Source organism: Miscanthus floridulus, chromosome 7 (assembly GCF_019320115.1).
Source record: "Miscanthus floridulus cultivar M001 chromosome 7, ASM1932011v1, whole genome shotgun sequence".
NCBI lineage: Eukaryota > Viridiplantae > Streptophyta > Magnoliopsida > Poales > Poaceae > Miscanthus > Miscanthus floridulus.
The window spans coordinates 53,038,122-53,045,081 of NC_089586.1; positions in this window are offsets into that span (position 1 = coordinate 53,038,122).

The window sequence follows — 6,960 nt, forward strand, 5'->3', positions numbered from 1 at the left end:
CCAAACATTTTAGATTGGACGAAAGAGGTGTATTATGGTTTGAGGACCGGCTAGTGGTGCCGAAAGACCGTGAGCTAAGGAATCAAATTTTAGAAGAAGCTCACTCCTCCAAATTGTCTATCCACCCGGGTAGTAGTAAGATGTATCAAGATTTGAAAACCCATTTTTGGTGGACTAAGATGAAGAAAGAGATCGCAGCCTATGTTGCAAGGTGTGATAACTGCAGTAGAGTGAAAGCCGTCCATATGAAACCCGCTGGATTACTTTAGCCACTGCCTATTCCAGGATGGAAATGGGAGGAGATCAGTATGGACTTTATCACAGGCCTTCCAACCACGCCCCAAGGTCACGATTCAATCTGGGTCATTGTTGATCGTCTCACCAAGTCAGCACACTTTATACCCGTGAACACACGGTATATAGTTGGGAAATACGCTGAAATATATGTTGCCCAGATCGTGAAATTGCATGGAGTACCCAGGACCATAATCTCAGATAGAGGACCACAGTTCATAGCTCATTTCTGGGAGCACTTACACCAAGCTTTGGGAACCAAGCTAATCAGAAGTTCAGCTTATCATCCGCAAACTTCAGGACAGACGGAGCGAGTGAACCAAATCCTAGAAGATTTACTTAGGGCTTGTGTTATATCTTCAAAAGGTTCATGGGAGAAATGGTTACCTTTAGCTGAATTCTCCTATAACAACAGTTATCAAGCGAGTATCAAAATGGCTCCATTTGAAGCCTTGTATGGCAGAAAGTGTAGAACTCCATTGAATTGGATTGAGCCCGGTGAAAGGAGATATTTTGGTATTGATTTTGTCAATGAAGCCGAAGAACAAGTACGTATCATCCAACAACACATGAAGGCAGCTCAATCAAGACAGAAGAGTTATGCCGATAGAAGAAGAAGACCACTAACTTTTGAAGTAGGTGACTATGTGTACTTGAGAGTATCACCCATGAAAGGTGTGGAGATTTGGGATGAAAAAGAAGCTTTCACCAAGATATGTAGGGCCATACAAAATTTTGGAACAAAAAGGAAATGTTGCATATAAGCTACAACTACCACCAGAGATGAATGCAATCTTTGATGTGTTCCATGTTTCTCAGCTAAAGAAATGTCTTCGAGTACCGGAAGAAGCTATTGCACCCACCAACGTGCAACTTCAATCGGATTTGACCTATGAAGAAAAGCCAATTCGAGTATTAGAGGAAATGGAGAGAGTGACAAGGAGTAAGATTATTAAGTTCTATAAGGTGGTGTGGAACAATCATAGTGAACAAGATGCTACATGGGAAAGAGAAGATTATCTGCAAGAAGTTTATCCCGCCTTTTTCCAAGAATGGTAGGTCTTGCAAATCTCAGGACGAGATTTTTATAAGGGGGAGGGGTTGTAACACCTCGGGTGTTAGCCTTGCATAACTTGACTTGCATAACATGAGCATGAGCATCAAGCATTCCTAAATCAGCATTTACGATTGGAACATTGAATTGAAACATATGCAACGTTGCTTGTTATTGCATGTTTCTTTGTACATATGCAAATGATCATGAAGGTAACCATGTACTTGGTAGATTTGAGTTACCAAAATACTTTGGCAATGCTTAGGTTCACAAATGGAACATGGATCATGAATGTCATTTTTCATGGTCAAGTCTTTAAGGCATATTTCATGTGTTGACCTGGATAGCTATATGAGTGACTACTACATGAAATGCTTAAATGACCTTGCAAATTGTTTAAACATGCTTAGGATATCATTAGGAACAACTTTGGTATTTAGTGCTAGGGCTAGTTTGGTCATTTAGTCAAGGTTTGAGTATGTATCATGATTTCAAAGTGACATGTTTGACTAAAGTTGAACTAGGTGTTAGAGACCTTGCATGGAGGAGTTCACTAAGGCAAAGTTGTAGTGTTTGACATAAGGAACAACTTTTATTTTTATGTCATGGACTGATTTAGCTTCTAACATGTTTGAATTGGACTCACAAAAATTAGCTTTTCACTGTTTTCAGCACTTTAAAAATTTTCTAAGTGTTTGCTCGACTGACAGCCTGACAGCCCTATCTTAGTGATGATATTACTCTGTCTCTGTTGCGAATTAGAATGAGGTACTTGAACCAAAGTTGTAGCTGGTACTTCGAGCTACAAAAATCATGTAGATCGTTTTCACTTAGGAGCCATGGTTTAGCAGTTGCATCAACTTGAAAACCGGCTGTCAGGCGCCCCTTTCAGTTAACTGACGAACTGAATCGATCGGCACAGTGGCCGACCAGCTTCAGAACAGAGCCGCCGCGTGGAGGTCCCGTTGGCCGCGCGTCGCCGTTGCCCTGACCGCGCCGGCCACGCCGCGTCTGAGCGCGGCATTATCACGCCAGCAACCGCCCGCTCCCGTCCGCGCCCTCAGTTTCATTTTTTCGCTCCTCCTTCGCCGTCCGCAGCACCCGCAAGCACAGCCGTCGAGCTCCCGCAGCGCCACCGTCGTCGTTGACGGCACAAGCCATGCCTAGCCGCTTCTCCATCACCGCAACTGCATCGCCGTCTTCCCCGCGACTCCCTACGCCAGCCAGTGCCCGCCGTTCTAGCTCGGTGAGCTCTAGCCCCGCACACCGCCTCGCCGGAGCTCCTCCGCCACCCCCGTCGCCGTGGCCAGGCCCAACCCGACCACCTCAGGCCACGAGAGCGCGCGCACTAGCTTCCTTGTAGTCCACTGGTGCTCGTCCGAGCTTTAGGTCGAACCATCGTAGCCCCCACCGGCGTACCGCCATGGTCCATCCCCGCCGTTCCGCCATGGCCGCCGCCGTCGTCGCGGGTGTCAACGATAGGGCCAGCCAAGTATACCAATCAACGCGCTAGGTCATGTAGGTCGTATGGTGATGATGTCACCGCCGGCGAACTCACCGCCGTCGAGTTCTCGCCGCGTCAGCCGAGCAGCGCCGCCAGCTCTGTTTTGGTCTCGCTGACCGGTGGGTCCATCTGACGAGTGGGTCCCTGCTGTCAGCGACTCTAGGTTTTAGGGATAGTTCAAAAATTCCAGATTCAAGTATGTTTTGTTATTTTTGTATCTTTAGTTTGATAGCTCCAAAAATTGTGACATAAATTTGTGAGTGTTCCTTAGGAAATGTAGTATTTAAGAAAAATATGTTCTTAGCTTCAACAGTAGAAATTTATGGAGATTTAAATCAGGATTTGAAATGTGCTTTTGAATGTATTTAAATTTGTTTATTTTATATCTAGAGTTCCTGTACTCCAAAAATTATGAAATTTTTGTGGTAAGCTAGTCTTAGCATATATGAGCTTGGATAAAAATTTGAAGACCAGTGCATGTGTAGATCTATAGTTATAGATTTTTCTTTTATAAATAGTTAATCCTCGCATGAATTTTTATAAATTAATTATGAGTCCAAAATTCATGAAATTTGTTGGAGGTGATACTAGTACCATATGGATGTCAAGAAAAATAAGAAATCTGTTGCTTGACACTTTTCAATAGGATTTTCCATTTATGCTATTTCAAGCCTTGCTTCCTTATCATTTTTGTATAGGATGTTCTACTTAGTAAAATGACATGAAATTTTTATAGTAGTCCTTTCATAGCATTAGTAAGACTCTGTAAATTTTTGAGAATTTATTAAGCACATCTGATATATATTTATTATTTAACCTAGATATCTAAATAAAATAATAAAGGCAATTTAATAAATAGTTTGGGCTTCACCATTATATTATCTTAACTGTATTTGGTATGCTTAAACTGTTGGTAGGTTCTAGGTTGTCAAATTTTGAATGATTACCTGAAGTAGAAGTATTCTTACTTTATATTGCATGTTAAATCATTTCCGGACTGATTCTAGAGTGTGATGAGTTGCATGTTGAAACTGAGGTGTACTGTAAAAATGGTTAATAGCAAAGTTGTAGAGAATTTGATAAGCTTTCCAGAAAGTCCAGGATCACTGTTTTTGGATTTGTAGAACTCCAGTTATGAGTAAAACAAGTAGCTACTGTTTGTGGCATAGTCGATGCATTGTAGAAGTAGTTAAGTAGTAATCGAGAAGAGATATGCACCTACTCAAACAACGTGATGCACTTGTTAACTTATATGCATTCGTGATACTCATACCATACTCATGCATCTAGGATCAGAGGAAGAGATCACGTTGCTGGAATTCGAAGAAGCAGAGGAAGGGAACCCACAGGAGGATCCACAAGCCGCAGCTCCCGAAGGCGTGGAGCCGAACCCTGAAGAGCTTCCGGAGTGCCCTGACCACCGTCCTACCTCTTTTCTGTGAGGCAAGCCTCGGAGCATTATAAGTCTCCCAGTAATTTACAAATGTTTACTTACGTATTTATGATTGATGCATTAGGTTATAAGAGTTGAATGAAACCACTTGATGCATGTACATTCCTTGTCCAGATATTACACCTTTAACCGGTATAGGTCCAGGATCGAATATATATGCTTAGCCATGCTTAGACCGGTAGAAGTCGGGTGATGTCCTATCACCTGCGAGATATAGGTGGATACCGGAGCACGGTTGGCTATATCTGCTATCGTGGAACAGAACCATGTGGTAAAAGTAAATTGAGACCGGACGGGAGGTCGATAGGAAAGCAACAAGGCATGGAGGTCTTGGGTGTGGACTTATCCCCGTCTATGTCGATTAAGGACCGTACCATTGTTGGCGCTTCTGACAAGATTGAACGCATGCCTCTCACTTAGCTGGCCGGATAACTCGTTCCGACCGCGAAGCCGAGTAATTCAACTCAGGCCGGGAACCGTTCTGTTGTGCGCTCCTTCCGGGGAACGATCAGACTGAGCCCAAGGGCAGGTTTGGCCTGAGCATCCTGGCATCTGGTGTTCCAGATTGTGCGGCGCGGTATGGACCCGCGAAATGTGTACCTGAGTTGTACCAAAGGTGACCTAAGACTATCGTGGCTGGTAGATCTGGGTTTGTGTTAGGAATAAATTCCCAGCTGGTGAAAATCGATTCGAATCGCTGTCTCTCCTGGATAGTGAGAAACTTGACTAGTCCCAACATCGTAGCAGCTATATTATGAAACATGATGGTTCAGATGAATATGGAATTACAATACCTGCTATGGTTACTATTGGATGCTTTTAAAGGATATACCACATGTTTGGCACAGGATAGTTGCTAATCTAGAAATAGATAGTTGTAATTAACTTGATAAAGGAATCATAATTGTACAACCGTTAATTGCCTTTTTCGCAAAATGTTGTCAAGTTACGCCCACTTATATAGCCTTGCATAATTCTTGGAGTCATTTTATTTCTGGTTCATGACGGGTAAGTCTAGCTGAGTACCTTCTCGTACTCAGGGTTTATTTTCCCATTGTTGCAGATGGCACTGTGTATCATGGTTATTGCAAGAGTTGCTTCTATCCCGCCGTGGATGAGGAGTAAGCCTTGGGCAGGCTTTCTTAGTAATTCCTATCTTTGCTTTTGTGGACCATGATCTGGCTTGGCACTGTATCAAACTACGTTGGAAACTTATCTTCGAACTTATTTGCTTCCGCTTTAATTATCAAACTCGGTTTGTAATAACTTTTTATTCGTACTCTGATGATGAAAAGTATCTGTGAACTTTATGTAATATGTGGCATGGATGTTGAATCCTGTACGATCTGGGTTGTTGTAAGTCGTTTATCGAGACCCGTCGTGGTACTCGATGGACTACCGGGTTTATATGGGTTCAAGTATAACAGTGCGACCGCTTGCGGATTGCCATTGTACTTGTATTCTTATAAATTGGTCGGTTCTGCGACAAGAAGTCCACGGATTAAGAGTTTGATCAACGTGAACATGCGTCGTCAGGCTCGATGTGGTTCACTGAAACGAATTGATCGACGTTGTCAGTGGCCGACCACCGGCAGAGCACGCGCGCCGCGTGTCCGTGGCGATGGCCGCGCGTCGCCAACGCCCTGATCGCGCAGGCCACGACGCGCCTAGGCGCGGCCTTAACCCCGCCAGCGCCTGGCCGAGCCGTCCCGTGCCCTCTTTTCGCTTTTTCCGGCCTCTCTTCCTCGCCGCAGCAGCAGCAGCCGAGCTCCCGCAGCTCCACCATCACCATAACCGTGCACAAGCTCGCGCCTAGCCACTCCATCACCACCGCAGCACTCCATCGCCACCCCAGCAACCCCCTGCCTCCTCCCGTGCCCGCTGACAGCATTCGGTAAGCGCCAACATCGTGCGCAAGCTCGCCGGAGCTTCCCCGCCGCGCCCATCACCGTGGCTGGGGCGCGTCCTTCCACCGTAGACCGTGTAGCCGTGCGTGTTAGATTCGCCTGAGCCCCGGGATACTCGTCCGCGCCCTTTTTCGCCTAGCCGTGGCCTCTACCGGCGTACCACCGTAGTCCAGCCCCGCCGCTCCGCCATGGCCGCCACCGTCATCTCTAGAATCGACAATAGGGCCGGCCAACGGGCTCCTTAGATGCGCTAGGTCGAGTAGAAAGTTTGGTGATGATGTCACCGCCGGCAACCTCGCCGTCGACGAGCTCTAGCCACGTCCGTAGAGAGGCGCCGCCGGCTCTGTTTTCGTCTCGATGACGTGTGGGTCCAACTGACGCGTAGGTCCCACCGGTCTGCGACTCCATGTTTTAAATCCAGTTCAGTTTGAATGCAGATTTCACCTGTTTTGTAATTTTTGTATCTTTAAGTTTCGTAGCTCCAAAATTTGTGAAATAAATTTGTGAGTGTTCCTTAAGAAGTGTAGTATTTAGGAAAAATATGTTTTAACATTTACAGTAACAAGTTTTGGGAGATTTAAATAGGGATTTGAAATGTGCTTTTGAATGCATTCAAATTTGTTTATTTTATATCTAGAGTTCCTGTGCTCCAAAAATTATGAAATTTTTGTGGTAAGCTAGTCTTAGCATATATGAGCTCTGGTAAAATTTTGAGGACCAGTGCATGTGTAGATTTATAGTTATAGAT